The sequence below is a fragment of the Argopecten irradians genome, chromosome 15 (genome assembly GCF_041381155.1).
Source record: "Argopecten irradians isolate NY chromosome 15, Ai_NY, whole genome shotgun sequence".
Classification (NCBI taxonomy): domain Eukaryota; kingdom Metazoa; phylum Mollusca; class Bivalvia; order Pectinida; family Pectinidae; genus Argopecten; species Argopecten irradians.
In genome coordinates this window covers 25,222,594-25,242,216 of record NC_091148.1, presented here as the reverse complement: position 1 = coordinate 25,242,216, position 19,623 = coordinate 25,222,594, and the positions used below count along the sequence as shown (strand labels likewise).

Sequence of the window (19,623 nt, the reverse complement as noted above, 5' to 3'; positions counted from 1 at the left end):
CCGCATCCTCTACATATGTGCCTTCACAGACCCTCTCGTCATACGGAAAGTTGTGTAATATCTTTTTATGGAGGCGTGTGTAATACACGGCTGCCATTATGGAATCACTTTGGTTTTCAATGGTCATCGGGTCAGATGACCTAAAATATAAGGCAAACTGCTTTATACAAGTGTTTGTGGACAAGCATACTGTTTATCATCACTATCACTACATTAAAAAGTCAAGGTAATAAGTCCGTAATACGCCTTCAAATTCAATGGGACCCCTCTAGGATAACGTCGTCATCACTCGCGCTGTCGTTAAGACTAATAAAAATTTGGATAATGTCGCCGTCAGTGTGGGATTCAGACATAATTAGATTGTATGTAAATACTAAACTTCAAAACGGAATGTTTTCAGAAGGGACGTCCTTCATTAGTCCCGTCATTCTAAGCACTATAGTAAACAACACATTTTACAGGTAGGCTGAAGCGTGAGTTTATTCCATAGGTAATTAGACTATGTTAGATACCATACACTTACCTGTACCTATACATGCATGAGTACGTTTCACCGGTGACCTTTTCAAACGCAACGACATGTGGTCGCTCATCCGACACAAATTAACATCCTACGGGGAAGTTTTGTTTTGATAGGAAAGTATCGATCCAGTGACTTATTTCGTTTCGGTACACGTGTAGGTGGGGACTGAACATTCACTAACTTGTTTCAGTTAATTCGCTATTTTAGACTTCGCTGTTTCAGTAACAAAAATACATAGGATACATGTACATAGTGGTAAAATCGTGACTTGGAATTGTGTATTCACGGCTTCGTTATTTTCGAAGGTGACTGTACATTTCATATGAAATATTATGAAACTCGACCCGAAGCTTTAATTTTTGTTCCCTCAAGTCTCGCAAAAATAAAAAATAAAAAGTTTTATAAAATTTCATATGACATTGATGAACACTTATATTTTAGATCATGTATCTCCCTCACACTCGAGGTAAGGGAGTAAAACACCTTTTATATGTGGATTCACCAGAACTATTTATGTTTTACAAAAACTACATTTAATGTCCCAGAAACATGACATACGTCTGAAGGCTGCCAAAGTTGGGGCTTTGGGATCAGCCTTCAAAGATATAAACCAATGTTCCCACACAGGGGGCTCTCACTCACCATACCACTGACACGTGACTCATGTATTGCACAAAAATAAAACAACTTTCACGCAAACTTTCATGATCTAATTCTAATAAAAGAGAGTATATCAGGCAAATTACACAATGTTAATGCTGAGACCCCCAAAATGAGGTAATAATATAAATATAAGCATTAAACTATCTCCCTATCACTTATTTTTTTCTAATTAAATTATGCATGACGTAGAGACGTCAAGAAAAAAAATTGCAGCAAGAACAGGACCAAAATTGGGGTCGCAAATTCACTCCGCCATTTCATTTCGATAATGTAATGTGTTCTAAATGGAATATATGGTCTAAAGATGCAATTTGTTTTCTAACGCGATTTTTTAAAGATTGTCTGCAAAGCTATGGCATCTATATGTATATAGACCATTGATTTCATACCATAGTTTAATGCTTAATTATAAATCATTTATATAAATAGTTCTTGTAGGTTGTAAAATATCATAACACAACATATTAAAGATAATTGATATCTATTTCTAAATTGTAGAAGAAAAAACCTTAATTCATTTATATGTAGCTTATATTTCATGTATTATTAGTTCAACCCATTGTAGCATCAGATGTCTAGATATAATTCAATTTTGCTTGTAACGAGCATTTTCATTGGCTTAAAAATTTACTTTATTAGTCCATAAAGGAAAAAATGGCGTCGCCGTTTGTAACGTTGCTTCTGATTGGCTGAGATAACGGCGTAATGATTTCATTGACAAAAGAGTCCCAAAATGAATTTGTAATATTGAAGAGATAACGTTAAGTAAATTGAATCATTAGGATTAATTTGAATATATTTTTTATATTATGGAGATATAACACAAAAACCTGAGTGTACTCTCATCATAAGCCGCTTTTCGGTTTATTTAGAGTACACTCAGATTTTTGTGTTACATCTCAATAACATAAAACAAGAGATCCCAGAGGGATCTTGGCGCCCACCAAAGAATGATCTATGTCTGACAAACGAAAGAGGGATCTTTTCTCTGCTTTTCAAACTTTCACTGCATATTACTACATATGGAGAAAGATTAAGTACTTTAAGTAGATTGAGTACTTTCTGAGATACATAACAGTAACAAACTACAATTATCAAAATCCATGATGGCTACCTGTCGGCCATCTTTTTGACAATCCGTCTGAAAATGCAATATGCACAACTAATGTCCTAGTGGAACTTACATATAAAATTTGAGACATATCACTTCAGTACTTTCTGAGAAATAGTGGTAACAACAAGCTTCAACTATCTAAATTCAAGATGGCAGCCTGTCGGCCATCTTGTTCATAGATCAGTACCGAAATGCAATATGCATAACCAGGGACCTAGGGGAACCTGCACATTAAATTTGAGACATATCACTTCAGTACTTTTTGAGAAATAGCGGTAACAAACTTAAATTGTCAAAATCCAAGATGGCGGCTTGTCGGCCATATTGTTGAGCAATCAGTCCCAAAATGCAATATACACAACTATGCCTTAGGGGAACCTACATGTGAAATTTGAGAAGAATCCCTTCAAGACTTTCTGAGAAATAGCGGTAACAATCTTTAACTATTAAAATCCAAGATGGCGGCCTGTCGGCCATCTTGTTGACCAATCGGTCTGAAAATACGATATGCACAACTAGACCCCTAGGGGAACCTGCACGTGCAATTTGACACAGATCCCTTCAGTTATTTTGGAGATATAGCGGTAACAAACTTTAATTGTCAAAATCCAATATGGCGTCCTGTCGGCCATCTTGTTCACCGATCGGTACCAAAATTCAATATGCATAACTAGAGCCCTAGGGGAACCTACATGTGAAATTTGAGAAGAATCCCTTTAGCACTTTCTGAGAAATAGCGGTAACAAACTTTAACTATCAAAATCCAAGATGGCGGCCTGTCGGCCATCTTGTTGACCGATTGGTCCCAAAATACAATATGCACAACTAGACCCCTAGGGGAACCTACATGTGAAATTAGAGAAAGATCCTTTCAGTACTTTCTGAGAAATAGCGGTAACAAACTTTTACTATCAAAATCCAAGATGGCGGCCTGTCGGCCATCTTGTTGACCGATTGGTCCCAAAATACAATATGCACAACTAGACCCCTAGGGGAACCTACATGTGAAATTTAAAAAAGATCCCTTCAGTACTTTATGAGAAATAGTGGTAACAAGAATTGTTAACGGACGGAAGGACGGACGCACGAACGGACGGACGGACGACGGACCACGGACAAAAAGCGATTTGAATAGCCCACCATCTGATGATGGTGGGCTAAAAATCTATTCATGTTAATCCTTAAATACACATATGTATAATGTTAAAACACTGATACACATGTTATAAATAATAAACATAGCATAGTACAGCATAAAAGGACTATTGAATTTCATATGTAGTGCAAAAAAAGATATTTGTTCCTTTATATCAAATATTTACTGGTTTTAAAACATTATTAAAAGTCAGGTCATGCTAAAATAAATCCCTGTGTTTTGTTTTGTTTTTAGGGAATCGTTTAACACTTATGTATTTTGTGCATTTTTAAATGTAAATACATGTACATGTTTTACCACAACTAAATATCCAAACTGTTTCGCTTACAATGTAGGCACACAGGTTGTCTCCGTACACATTATAATCCACACACCCTGTATAATAGTCTACTTATCATATTCATTTTAAGTCCTTTTAAGAATGTTTCAAGATTACACATATACTTGTCATTTTCTTACAATTTCCAAAAGCAACAGAAACAATAAATACTAAAAAGGAAATTGATAGAATACAATATTTCCAATCCACATAAGGAAATCAAAGCACCAAATCTTTATGGCATATATAAGTACGGGAAACAATGATTGCTTATTATATAAGATTCTGCTCTATATATGTAACTGTTCACTAGGAGTACAATGGAGGTTGATAAATGCTTTAATATTAATGCGTTTTATAGTAATGAACTGTTATCTATTATAGACTAATAAAACATCCAACTCTGACATCACAGTAATACATGTATTGAGTGCACTGACAAGACCCGGAAGGGACAATGCATATCACAGACTACACACAATACATACGGAATTCACTACTGTAACATACACAACACACATTTGATAGAAAATGTGATGGGTATATTTCTGAATGTGGCTTTGTATACATTGTGTTCATATTTCTCTAAAGTATGTATTTGTCAAAATATTTTAAAATTACCAAATAAAATTACAAGTAAATTGTATTTCCCAATGCAGGCCCCTATCTATAAGTTTCTCAGATAGCCCCACCGGTCAGTGGTTCTAACTGCTGTGTAAACCAACACCAGACCTGTGATAATTGATGTGCTTGCCTATAATTATATAGTTAGCCATAGGAAATATCTTATTTTAACTTATAGCACATACATCTGTCAACAAATTCATTGATAAAATATTTTCATCAGTGGACACAAAGTCTCTACATTAACGTTTGATTACGAACAAGGACATAGTCATTCAGATCCCCCGCCAATGGAGATATCAAAGCTGAAGTAAGTTTGATTGTGGAGGCTTATGTGTATGAAAACAAGAGGCCCAGAGGGCCTGTATCGCTCACCTGGTTTGTAATGCCAAATAATTTTCTGAATACAGGTTCATTGTTTCTTTTCTGAAGGAATTTTAATATTTACCTCTATTTCCCCTATTGGGCCCCACCCTCCAGCCCCCGGGGGGATCATAGCCAAAATTTATACAAGTTCTGTTCTCCTACCCCCAAGGATGTTTGTGGCCAAATTTAGTTACAATCCATACAAAACTCTGGGACAATTAAGTAGCAATTTAAAGAATTTACCTATAATTCCCTATTGGGCCCTGCCCCTCCTGCCCCGGGGACCAGAGCCAAAATTTTTACAAACTCAGTTCTTATTCTCCCAAGGATATTTCTGGGCCAAATTTGGTTACATTCCATGCAGAACTCTATGACTAGTAGCGAATTATAGGATTTACCTCTATTTCCCCTATTGGGCCCCACCCCTCCTGCCCCCAGGGGACCAGAGCAAAAATTTATACAAGTTCTCTTCCCCTTCCCCCAAGGATGTTTCTGGCCAAATTTGGTTACAATCCATGCAGAACTCTATGAGAAGAAGTGATTTAAAGGATTTACCTCTATTTCCCCTATTGGGGCCCGCCCCATCCTGACCCCGGGGGGTCAGAGCCAAAATTTATTACATAAAGTTCTGCTTCCCCTACCCAACACGGCATGTTTGCTGGCACCTAATTTGGTTACTAATCCCATGCTAGAACTTCTAGGACAAGTAGCCAATTGATAGAAATTTACACTCTATATTCCCATATCTGGGCCCTGCCCCTACCTGCCCCCCTGGGGGTCCAGAGCCCAATATTCGTATACAAGTTCGGCTTCTCCTACCCCAATGGATGTTTGTGGCCAAAATTTAGTTAACAAATCCTTATACAAAACTCTTGGACAATTAAGTAGCCGATATTTATAGAAGTGTTAACCATATAATTCACCCTATTGCGGCCCCGCCCCTCCTTGCCCCGCGGGACCACTGAGCCACAAAATTTTTACAAACTATGTTCTTATTCTCCCAAGGATATTTACTGGCCCAAAATTTGGATTTATATTCCATGACAGAACTCTTATTGACTAGTAGCTGAATTAAAGGATTTACCTCTATTTTCCCCTATTGGGCCCCACCCCTCCAGCCCCCGGGGGGCCAGAGCCAAAATTTATACAAGTTCTGTTCCCCTTCCCCCAAGGATGTTTCTGGCCAAATTTGGTTACAATCCATGCAGAACTCTACGACTAGTAGCAATTTATAGGATTTACCTCTATTTCCCCTATTGGGCCCCGCCCCTCCTGCCCCCGGGGGTCAGAGCCAAAATTTATACAAGTTCTGTTTCCCTTCCCCCACGGATGTTTGTGGCCAAATTTGGTTACAATCCATGTAGAACTCTATGACAAGTAGCGATTTAAAGGATTTACCTCTATTTCCCATATTGGGCCCCGCCCCTCCTGCCCCCGGGGGGTCAGAGCCAAAATGTATACAAGTTCTGTTCCCCTTCCCCCAAGGATGTTTGTGGCAAAATTTAGTTACAATCGATGTAGAACTCTATGACTAATAGCGAATTAAAGGATTTACCTCTATTTCCCCTATTGGGCCCCACCCCTCCAGCCCCCGGGGGGCAAGAGCCAAAATTTATACAAGTTCTGTTTCCCCTTCCCCCAAGGATGTTTGTGGCCAAATTTTGTTACATTCCATTCAGAACTCTATGACAAGTAGCGATTTAAAGGATTTACCTATATTTCCCCTATTGGGCCCCGCCCCTCCAGCCCCCGGGGGGTCAGAGCCAAAATTTATACAAGTTCTATTCCCCTTCCCCAACGGATGTTTGTGGCCAATTGTTACAATTATGTATGTGGCCAAATTTGGTTACAATCCATGTAGAACTCTATGACAAGTAGCGATTTAAAGGATTTACCTCTATTTCCCCTATTGGGCCCCGCCCCTCCTGCCCCCGGGGGGTCAGAGCCAAAATTTATACAAGTTCTGTTCCCCTTCCCCCAAGGATGTTTGTGGCCAAATTTTGTTACATTCCATGCAGAACTCTATTACAAGTAGCGATTTAAAGGATTTACCTATATTTCCCCTATTGGGCCCCGCCCCTCCTGCCCCGGGGTGTCAGAGCCAAAATTTATAACAAGTTCTGTTCCCCTCCCCCCCAAGGATGTTTGTGGCCAAATTTGGTTACAATCCATGCAGAACTCTATGACAAGTAGCGATTTAAAGGAAATGTTGACGAGGACAGACGGGACCACGACGGACGGACGACGGACGGTTACGGGACGGACGGGACGACGGACGCCGCGCCATGACATTAAGCTCACCGGCCCCTTCGGGCCAAGCCGTGAGCTAAAAACAGAGGCCCAGAGGGCCTGTATCGCTCACTGGCTTTTTCGTTAGTAATTATCACAAGACTCAGACAATTAGAAAAATTAGCCAAAAATTGACTCCCAAAGTTTAATTTTGAATCACAACCATACAATGATGCCTATTGATACCATACAAATATGCTATCACAATACATAGGTTCAGAGACAAAGTAATTTATATGAAAAATAGTAAGCCTAATTGACCTTTTGACCTCGCATCTATTGTCGTCTAAGGCCCGCGGGGTCAGCCCTATCATTTGTACAATTTCAAATCCCAACCCTATAAGGATGCTACCATTGCATTATAAGTGCTCTTCCATTCTTAGTTTGCAGAGAAGAAGTCGTTTATATGGAAATAGCTAAATTGACCCCTTTTGACCCCACCCTTCAGGCCCCCGGGGGGTCAGCCCCATCATTTGCAAAATTTTGAATCCAAACCCTATAAGGATGTAACCATTGCATTATGAGCGTAATCCCATGTTAAGTTGCAGAGAAAAAGTCATTTATATGGAAATTGACCACTTTGACCCCGCCCCTCAGGCCCCCGGGGGTTCAGCCCTATCATTTGCACAATTTTGAATTCCCACACTATAAGGATACTACCATTGTATTATGGGTGCTATACCGTGCTTAGTTTCAGAGAAGAAGTCGTTTATATGGAAATAGCCAAATTGGCCACTTTCGACCCCGCCCCTCAGGCCCCCTGGGGCGTCAAGCACCCATTCATTTCCAACAATTTTGAATCCACACACCATACCCATCCCTATATAAGATGCTACCATTGCCAATTCTCATGGGTGCTTATTACCATTGCCTTAGTTTCAGGAGAAGAAGTACAGTTTATATGGTAATAGCCAAATTGCGCCCCTTTTTGACACCCCGCCCCTCAGGCCCCCGGGGGAGTCAGACCCATCATTTTGCTATCCAATTTTCCGAATCCCAACACCTACCCCCCCCCAAGGATGTACCATGTGCCATTATGGGTGCTATCCCTATGCTTGGTTTCAGAGAAGAACAGTTCGTTCTATATGGAAATTAGCCAAATCTGACCCCTTCTTGACCCCGCCCCCATACAGCCCACCGGGGGGTCAGCCACATCCATTTGCATACAATTTTTAAATCCCTACCCTATAAACGATACTACCATTGCATTATGAGTGCTATCTCATGCTTAGTTTCAGAGAAGAAGTCGTTTTATATATGGAAATAGCCAAATTGACCCCATTTGACCCGCCCTCAGGCCCCCAGGGGGGTCAGCCCAATCATTTGGTACAATTTTGAATCCCCCACCCTATAAGGATGCCTACCATTGCATTATGGGTGCTATACCATGCTTAGTTTCAGAGAAGAAGTCGTTTATATGGAAATAGCCAAATTGACCACTTTTGACCCCGCCCCTCAGGCCCCCGGGGGTTCAGCCCTATCATTTGCACAATTTTGAATTCCCACACTATAAGGATACTACCATTGTATTATGGGTGCTATACCGTGCCTTAGTTTCAGAGAAGAAGTCGTTTATATGGAAATAGCCAAATTGGCCACTTTCGACCCCGCCCCTCAGGCCCCCTGGGGGTCAGGCCCCATCATTTCCACAATTTTGAATCCCCACGCTATAAAGATGCTACCATTGCATTATGGGTGCTTTACCATGCTTAGTTTCAGAGAAGAAGTCGTTTTATATGGAAATAGCCAAATTGGCCCCTTTTGACCCCGCCCCTCAGGCCCCCTGGGGGTCAGCCCCATCATTTGTACAATTTTGAATCCCCAACCTATAAGGATGCTACCATTTGCATTATGGGTGCTATCCATGCTTGGTTTCAGAGAAGAAGTCGTTTATATGGAAATAGCCAAATTGACCCCTTTTGACCCCGCCCCCCTCAGGCCCCGGGGGGTCACAGCCAACATCATTGTACAATTTTTATATCCCTACCCCTATAACGATACTACCATTGCATTATGAGTGCTTTCTCATGCTTAGTTTCAGAGAGGAAGTCGTTTATATGGAAATTAGCCAAATTGACCCCCATTTGACCCACGCCCCTCAGGCCCCCCGGGGGGTACAGCCCAATCATTTGTACAATTATTGAATCCCCACCCTATAAGGATGCTACCATTGCATTATGTGGTGCTATACCATGCACTTATTTGTTTCAGAGGAAGAAGAAGTCGTTTATATGGGAAACTAGCCAAAATTGACCACTTTTGACCCCGCCCCCTCAGGCCCCCGGGGTTCAGCCCTATCATTTGCACAATTTTGAATTCCCACACTATAAGGATACTACCATTGTATTTATGGGTGCTATACCGTGCTTAGTTTCAGAGAAGAAGTCGTTTATATGGAAATAGCCAAATTGGCCACTTTCGACCCCGCCCCTCAGGCCCCCTGGGGGTCAGCCCCATCATTTCCACAATTTTGAATCCCCACCTATAAAGATGCTACCATTGCATTATGGGTGCTATACCATGCTTAGTTTCAGAGAAGAAGTCGTTTATATGGAAATAGCCAAATTGGCCCCTTTTGACCCCGCCCCTCAGGCCCCCTGGGGAGTCAGCCCCATCATTTGTACAATTTTGAATCCCCAACCTATAAGGATGCTACCATTGCATTATGGGTGCTATCCCATGCTTGGTTTCAGAGAAGAAGTCGTTTATATGGAAATAGCCAAATTGACCCCTTTTGACCCCGCCCCCTCAGGCCCCCGGGGGGTCAGCCACATCATTTGTACAATTTTTTATCCCTACCCTATAACGATACTACCATTGCATTATGAGTGCTATCTCATGCTTAGTTTCAGAGAAGAAGTCGTTTATATGGAAATAGCCAAATTGACCCCATTTGACCCCGCCCTCAGGCCCCCGGGGGGTCAGCCCCATCAATTTGTACAATTTTGAATCCCCACCCTATAAGGATGCTACCATTGCATTATGGGTTCTATCCCATGCTTGGTTTCAGAGAAGAAGTCGTTTATATGGAAATAGCCAAATTGGACCCCATTTGACCCCGCCCCTCAGGCCCCCGGGGGGTCAGCCCCCATCATTTGTACAATTTTGAATCCCCACCCTATAAGGATGCTACCATTGCATTATGGGTGCTATCCCATGCTTGGTTTCAGAGAAGAAGTCGTTTATATGGAAATAGCCAAATTGACCCCTTTTGGCCCCGCCCCTCAGGCCCCTGGGGGGTCAGCCCCATCATTTGTACAATTTTCAGTTAGTAGCCCATAAGGATGCTACCAGCCAAATTTTGTTGAAATCCGACCAGCGGTTATGGAGAAGAAGTCGATTGTTGACGGACGGACGGACGGACGGACGACGGACGACGGACGACGGACGACGGACGACGGACGCCGACGCCACGGTATGGCATAAGCTCAACCTTGGTCCTTCGGAAAACAGGAAAAAGGAAGTTGAGCTAAAAAAAGATGGAGTATAATTCAAGTAGAGCGGGGCTGCAATTGTTGAATCAGGTATAAAGCCTTGACATTTATATTAGACTATATACACAAAGATGGGTGGAGTTTTGCAAAGTAACATTTACCATTTACCATGATATTTTCAGCAATGAAAACCTAAAAATAGCAAAAGGCACTACTAGACCATAAGACTAATGTGCCTATGGAGTTCTGTGCATATATCTCAACCGGTTTTCCAGTTATGCTGCGGAAACGAACCTGGTACAAAAATATGATATTTTCAACAATGTTTCCATGGTTACGGAAAAAATGCAAAAAATGAAAACCTAAAAATAGCAAAAGGCACTACAAGACCATAAGACCAGTGTGTGTATGAAGTGTCTTGGAAATATCTCTACTGGTTTTAGAGTTATGCTCCGGAAACCATTCGTACGGACGGACGGAACCCATTTGTATATCCCCGCCAACTTCGTTGGGCGGGGGATAATAAAACGTTCGAAATCAAAGTTTATCAGAAAATTACGTCTACATTGTCAACAATATGAATACATATATATCCCCTTGTCAGACCTAATCAAGTCCACATAAGACGAACGGTTTTATCTTTATTATAGAATTATAATCTACAAAGGCCCAATGGGCCCCCCGAATCGCACACCTGCTATCTGGTAATCATGCATGGTTCATACTTAACCAATAGGAGAGTGAATAAGAACTTATATCATGCCCAAGCACGTTAGAGGCCCATTTGCCTCTTTGTTATTCAGAAGAAGTCTTTTAAAGATTTTAACCTATATGACCCCGTGACCTTGATTTGAACAAACTTGGTAGCCCTTCATCCCAGCATGTCGCATCCCAAATATGAGGTCTTCAGGCCTCTTGGTTATTAAGAAGAAGTCATTTCAAGATTTTAGCCTATTTGACCTCTGTGACCTTGAATGAAAGTCAAGGTCATTCATTTGAACAAACTTTGTAGTCATTTATCCAAGCATGTCACAGGCCCAATATCAGGTTCCCTAAGCCCCTTGGTTATTAAGAAGAAGTCGTTTTTAAAGATTTTAGCCTTCTTGACCCCTGTGACCTTGAATGAAGGTCAAGGTCATTTATTTGAACAAACTTCGCAGCCCTTCATCCCAGCATGTCAAAGACCCACTTTCAGGTCTCTAGGCCTCTTGGTTATTAAGAAGAAGTCTGTTAAAGATTTTCATCAATTTGACCCCTGTGACCTTGAATGAAGGTCAAGGTCATTCATTGAACAAACTTGGTAGCCCTTCACCCCAGCATGCTATAAGTCAAATTTCAGGACTCTAGGTCTCCAAGTTTTGGAGAATAAGTTGTTTAAATGGAAAAGTTGACGCCGGACGGCCGGACGACGGACGTCACACCACAGCATAAGCTCACTAGCCCTTCGGGCAGGTGAGCTTATAAATCTACACATGTCATCCCTAATCAAGTACACATAAGACGAACGGTTTTATCTTTATTATAGAATTATAATCTATAAAACTACACTGTAAGTATGTCCAACCCTAATCAAGTACATATAGGACGAACGGTTTTATCTTTATCATATAATCATTCAATGTCGACATAACTAACACTTCCCTTTAAGTTCTCCAAGTGTCACTGAAGACTATACAAAACACCTGTATAGATCAGTATCTAGTCTACAAATCATTCAATGCCGACATAACTAACACTGTCATCTCTAGGTTCATGTTCTCAAAGTGTCACTGAAGACAATATAAAACACATTTTAGACATAGATCTAGACTATAAACAATTCAATGCCGACATAACTAACACTCTCACCTCTATGTTAATGGTCTCCAAGTGTCACTAAACATCATAAAAAACACATGGGTCTAGACTACAAACAAGAGGCCCTGTATCGCTCACCTGGTTTATAATGCCAAGTAATGTTTTGGATACAGGTTCATTGTTTCTTTTCTGAAGGAATTTGAATATTTACCTCTAATTCCCCTATTGGGCCCCGCCCCTCTTGCCCCCGGAGGGTCAGAGCCAAAACTTATACAAACTCTGTTCCCCTTCCTCCAAGGATGTTTGTAGCCAAATTTGGTTACAATCTATTAAGAACTCTATGACATGTCGCGATTTAAAGGAAACGTTGACGGACAGACGGACGCCGCGCGCGGGCCAAGTGAGCTAAAAATTCAATGCCGACATAACTAAAACAATTTTCTCTATGCTCCTGTTCTCCAAGTGTCACTGAATACCATACAAAACACATTTGTAGACATAGATCTAGATTATAAACAGTTCCAATGCCGACATAACTAACACTCTCCCCTCTATGTTAATGGTCTCCAAGAGTCACTAAGAACATAAAACCACATGTATAGACCTGGATCTAGTCTACAAACCATTCAATGTCGACATAACTAACACTGTCGCCTCTATGTTCATGTTCTCCACGTGTCCATCGTGTCTCCTTCATTTTACCATTTGTGGTTAAAATCAAAATTCTCCAAAACGGAATGAAGCTAGGGTCATTATCATCGAATTCCATCAAGCGAAAGAACTGAGCAGCAATGTTACCATCGGTATTCACCTGTATGTTGTCCACGGTTACACTTAGAATCTCTGTTGGCGAAAGTTTGACAATACATCGTAATCTTGACCCGGCACGAACGGCGTCCAATAAATCCAATTTTGACCCTTCAATAGGAGACCCAATAGAATCTGTAATGAGAAGAAGACGCCGTTTTTCTGGTATCGACAAACCAGGAGGAATGCCGTGGTAGATTTAGTATCTCCCATCTTCTGGGAGGTACCACGCTGATATAGATCTGTGTATATCTCTCCACTAGTAGATATTCGGACCAGTTTAGATATGACAGGTCCTACCTTTTGTTTCGTTTCTGATTCTGATACTGCTTGGCTCAGAAGTTGGGCAGTGATGCTATCGTTGTTGATGATAATGTTATCTGCGTCCATCACATAACCGTCAAACATGATTCTCACCTTTCTGCCTTGTTTTGATCATGTCTATCAGTTCTTGCTTAGATCCAACAAATGCATCACCATTGTTACCATGGGAAAAACTAAGAATCCAACAGTAGTCTACAAACCAGTCAATATCAGCTGAGGATGAAAACGTTTGTTTGCTAGCTGTATCTGCACCAAGATGTGGTCGGGAAACCTCCTTGCTTCCAAAGGACGAAATATAACATCATGACCCAATAGAAAGGGTGCCCCCAAGCCCAAGAGTCGGAACTACCTACCTGTGACGTTACTCTCCAAAACGTTTGTGACGCTATTCCACACCCACTCATAACAAACTCGACGCGGTCAGCACTGAATATAAAAATTGAAGATCCGTGCGGACTTTGAACCATCCTTATATCTGCACCCTTTTCTACAGCATTGAAGAGATCAGTCATGTTACCACAGGCCGAGGAACCGTCACGAAGGTTACAATACACAGGGTTCATCTGAGAGGTCGTGTTCCGCAAACGTCTTAAAATATATAAATATAGTAAATAAGTAAACTATGAAGAATAGACGAACAAACTCATACAATGTTATCATCATTACGTGCATTTCAAATTATTATATTGTCTCTAATTGCCACCATTCATATTTAACAGTTATAACACAAAAAGAAACTATTTTGGATATAAATAAAACCAATGGTATGCTTCTGTCAACAAAAAGGGACACGAGAACAAATTAACTAGTTCAATAGTTAACTCGTCGAATTCACATGTTTCTGCCAACATTTATAATCATTAAGTCATAATGGAATTGAAGTGTGATATGAGAGAGTATTGTGCGTGTCTATTACGCCGTATGTCGACTCACCATAAGCCAACATCATGATCTAACAATCATATGTACTGTAACTCCTCGATTTATTGCTTTCGTGTCCTTTTCTTGATCCGTTTCTATCATCTATAAGGTGATTGTCTATAGATAATGTGCCCACAAACTCAGAGTGCACATCATTATCGATGCGAATAGTGAATTTGTCTGATTGCGACTCTCTCGCTCTGAATCTGAGAGGTCCATAATGTAAAGTGCAAGATGAGCAGTCTAATGTTATTTCCTTAACTTTGCCACATGATTTTATTCATTATGATTTCCATGAGATAGATTGTTCTCAGAATAAAAATCTTTCCGATCGCGACCACATGTCCGTGTGGCGACCACAACACACTCAGGTCTGTATGATCCTGACAATTTGGCTCTGATATGGCCGGGTCTCGGGCCTGATATTTAGGGTGCCGGAGTTGTGCGATATCAAAATCAAATTGTCATTTAATAACCTCTAATCTAATGACTATAATTATATAACTGTTACACATCCCTGTGTGTTAATACCTATAACATCTCTCATTGGTCATCTATATCCATTTTTGATTCTGATTGGTTGTACATGTATTCTCTTTTTGTTTTTGATCGTAAGGGCGATTATTATTCTTTAAATCTTTTAAAACGCAATAGTACACATATACAATAAATGTACATACAGTGACTCATTGGCTGTCGGCTGCCATTGGTCGTCTCCATTCTTTCCTCGATTCTGATTGGTTGTTCTTATATACTTTTTACAGCAGCTGATTAATTATTTTAAAATTGTATGTCTTAAGTTGATTGTGGTATTGTCGATTTTTGTACGTATTTTCTCCAATCTGATATCTGGGTATAATGGACAATAATATACAATAATTTGACGTTATTTGAAATGAAGGTTATGTAGTCACATGGTATAGAAGTATCTTAGTTTTATCCTTAATTTAACTCGTCAGGAAGTTTTTTTTTTTTTCTCACTACGATTCTAAGATATTATTAAAATTAAGGTTTTAAAGAATCGAACCTATTTATATACTTTTAGGAAAAGTTTAAAAATACATTCCTTAACAGTTACCTGCTGAACCAAACAGAGTGTTTTTCTGTTGGCTGATGTGGAGGTCGGACTTACATCCTCACCAAGATTAACATTGCCCCAGTGTACCGTACCATCGTCGCACACCTTGGCAAACTCCCAGTATATACTCGGTTCAAATGTGTCCCCAACTGCTCTTGGACAGAACGAATAGAGAAGCCGCACAGATGACCCGCCTTTTACTTTGACGTCGTCAAAACTCAAGGTAAAGGTCAGGCGGTAGGTGTATCCGCAGATCGTCACCCCGTAGGACCGCCAACAACACGTCAGCCCTGGTACCGTATAGGACACTTGCATCGGCCTCTACTTCGAAAAACTTTCTCCATGATTCATCGCAGATCGCTTTAATAAACAAAATAACATATCAGTATTATATTTCTATCCTATCGGACAGAAATATCCGTACTTCTGTGAGGGAAAGATTTCTCTGTCTTACCCAGGGCAACACAGCCTGCTCGTGCATATCTATATTCACGTTGATGCACCGGAAATTGAAAATAAAAAATGCAAATGAAAAGAACCAAACCTGTGCAGTCCAATTGGCCAATCAATTTCACATTCGAACTCGAGCCCGTGCGTTACTTTGACTCTAATGATCATCGTAATCGGAATTCCACCTATCGTCACATATTTCTTTGATGTTTACCGGTAAAAAGCGTATTTAACTGATATTAGTTAGTATGTCTATGACCGTGAATATTTTCAAAAATAATTTAGATTATTGTTTTTCACAGTGCAACAAGTTTAACAAAGTTTTTGACAAAGTAAAATGGAAATCAAAAACTTGATTTATTGATTATTTCTTGGGATTTTTTGAATTGCGTATTTGTAGTTTTTATCATTTTTGTGGAAATTACGGAAATTATTTCCTACGTAGAGAGTAGGAAAGAGAAATCTCTACCTCGGAGGAGATTCACGACAGTCTAACCCTCGGCAAGCCTTGGTTTCCTTTGTCCTACCCTCAAGGTAGGGAAAGATCCTGTATTAATCCATTCCTGGACTATTTCATAGCAAGACTGAAGGCTCTGTATGCGACAACTGATGATACAGGTAGTTTAATCCTTTAATGTACATCAAAATAATCGAATAATCATGCACTGTAGTTTACTGTTTGTCTTTGGAGTTGTGCCTCGCTCCATGAAAGACATTGTACGTACATGTGTATGTGATTGGTCAGTTTTCCTTTCTCTCAGTTAATATAACGACGTTGATAGTAATCCTGGAATATCGAGGTCGAATGATAATTTTCCAAACAAGTTACTGTTCATGTAACACTAGCCCGAAATACTCTGGCCCTGACACCAGACTTAGACATTATGACAGATAGGTTGTAAACCAGACATCTATCTGTCATAATGTCTAAGTCTGGTGTCAGGGCCAGAGTAGTATCTCGGGCTTATGTAAACACATGACATTAATTTATCTACTTTTAATAACTGACTCTGCTCGCATCCTCCCGACTTACTATCGAGCTGAAAGAGAGTTTCCTGTGTTGCGGCTAGTATTAACCAGTTACAGCAAACAAGAGATATGGCCATTAATTTATTTGTTGTTTAAGGTAGTCTGGCATAGGTATATCAAATGATAAACGCATTTTTTCCACCATCCTGCCCCGAATATATTAAAAGATTGAAAAAAACTATCTGTTTTATGCAAATACAGAATACTGAATACTCACACATGTTCTTCTTTAGTGCATGATCTCTCGCGGATGTAGACATCCTCTGTAGACGCTTCCCTGATCTATTTTCATAACGTGCACACTCTCCAGTTTCGGGATTGAATTTTGCCATCACTCCACCATGTGGGTTGTAATTAACGGCGAGACATTGTATCGTGCTATTTACGATTGTGATATTATTAGATATCAGTTCCGCTATACATCGGCTCCTTGGCTTACACCTTCGCGGGACCTAGTGGTTTCGGCTCTGTCCGTCCTAAATGCTCCACTTTTTGCCCTCCATCATTATTAAAGCACATTTACCTAGAGCATAAATGTTAAAAAATTAATATGAATTATTATATCAGTGAATATAAATTTGTTTGAATAATTCATTTTAACTTTGATGGCACGTTGAAAATGACAATAATATTCGGCCACCAACATCTGATGATTCAACCGCCTTTCATTCATGGTGCCTCCCGTTCATCCGTCCGGATCTTTATAAAATTCCATAGGTAGGTTTCCCTAAAGCCCTAGTCGTGTATGTTGCATTTTGAAACCGATCCGTCAACAAGACTGCCGAAAAGCAGACAATCTTGGATTTGAATGTTTTTCAGAAAGAGTGCTGAAGAGAATCTGCTTAATCAAAATTTTATATGTATGTTTCTTCGTGTGAACCTAGTTGTGTATATCGCATTTTTTGGGATAGATCCATATATAAGATCCAATAAGATGACCGACAGGTAGCCATGATGGATTTTGATAGTTGAAGTTTGTTTCTGTTTTTTCTCATTAATGCCTACTTGAAGGGCACTCATATTTCATATATAGGTTCGCCTGGACCGTAGTTGTGCATATTATATTTTGGGACCGATCCGTCAAAAGGAAGGCCGACAGCCAGTCATCTTGGATTTTGATACTTGAAATTTGAAAAGTAGAACGACGATCCCTCTCTCACATTGCACAAAAACATAGAGTATGTATTTTTAGGTGGTTTGCCAAGATTCCTCTGGGATATATCTTGCTTAGTGTTCATTTGCCTTTCCTTTTTGGTTAAATGAGAAATTTAGACATCATTGATATGGATTTGTAATATACGTAATAAACTAGAATAATCATTTATAGTATCAATGATATAAAATTATCTATGAGAACTGAAACTTATACTATAACATCACTATGCTGTCTATATTTTGGGTAAGTGGCCCTGCAGGTAGGGAAGGGCAGTTAGAATTGATACTACTGCCCCTATTGCATGCATCCGCCGTAATACAGGCGATAAATTTAAGGATTCTTATCTTTTCTGAATCATTCCTTACGGACTTTATACTTCTCTAATGCCCTACCATTGGGAAACGCGCTCAACTTATTGGCCTTGAGGTGTGAGCGTTACGCCACCCTGTGAGGAAAGGCTCCTGGGTTCTGCTTCCATGGTCCAAGATACACACCAAAGTCTGTAAAAGTGAGGTTAGTTTCTAGCCTCCTGTCTTACTTAGCGACTCTGCAGCATAAAGGGTGGGACGATCTGGTTCGCCGTCTTTCGGGGGCGGGGGTCAGTATAATGTGGACCGGGATGGGGGTGTGTTGCTATGGTGTCTTCGGACGGCAGTTGCCTTTCAGTGTTGATCTATAAGCACACTATAAAATAGGGCAAAAGTTCACACTCTATACAAGAAGACACAAAAATGATTATACCGCAGATATTCTCCGAAAACTCGCGCCTCGCCCTACGAACATACACAGCAACACACCAGCCATACATGGGAGGCTAGTCCTTTACATGACACATAGCTAGTTAATTGGACCGTTCAATTAATACAAACAAATCAAACAAAAAGTAATATTTGTGGTGCGTCTCCAAGGCGTCTGTCCGTTAGTGTTTATCTCCCTTCCAGGAGCACACATTCCGCTCAGTGATTACAGCAGGATTACGTTGAGGTGATATAGCACACTTGTTCTTTAATATTGGCACGTTCGAAGTGTTCTTCTTGCTATACTGTGATTTATTAAAGGGTTTATAAACAATAATTATTAAACCATGTGGATAAAACTTTTAAAGGTTGCTCCAACACCGATCAGAGCATTAAATTTATATTCATCATATTGTCACAATAATTGGTCTAGGTCTCCAAGTTTTGGAGAATAAGTTGTTTAAATGGAAAAGTTGACGCCGGACGGCCGGACGACGGACGTCACACCACAGCATAAGCTCACTAGCCCTTCGGGCAGGTGAGCTTATAAATCTACACATGTCATCCCTAATCAAGTACACATAAGACGAACGGTTTTATCTTTATTATAGAATTATAATCTATAAAACTACACTGTAAGTATGTCCAACCCTAATCAAGTACATATAGGACGAACGGTTTTATCTTTATCATATAATCATTCAATGTCGACATAACTAACACTTTCCCCTTTAAGTTCTCCAAGTGTCACTGAAGACTATACAAAACACCTGTATAGATCAGTATCTAGTCTACAAATCATTCAATGCCGACATAACTAACACTGTCATCTCTAG

General features: G+C 40.2%; 1 pseudogene; it reads right to left on the bottom strand.

Moving 5' to 3' along the window:
- Nucleotides 1-12,895: 12,895 nt before the first annotated feature.
- LOC138308707 (uncharacterized) lies at nt 12,896-17,226 on the bottom strand (annotated as a pseudogene).
- Nucleotides 17,227-19,623: the final 2,397 nt, after the last annotated feature.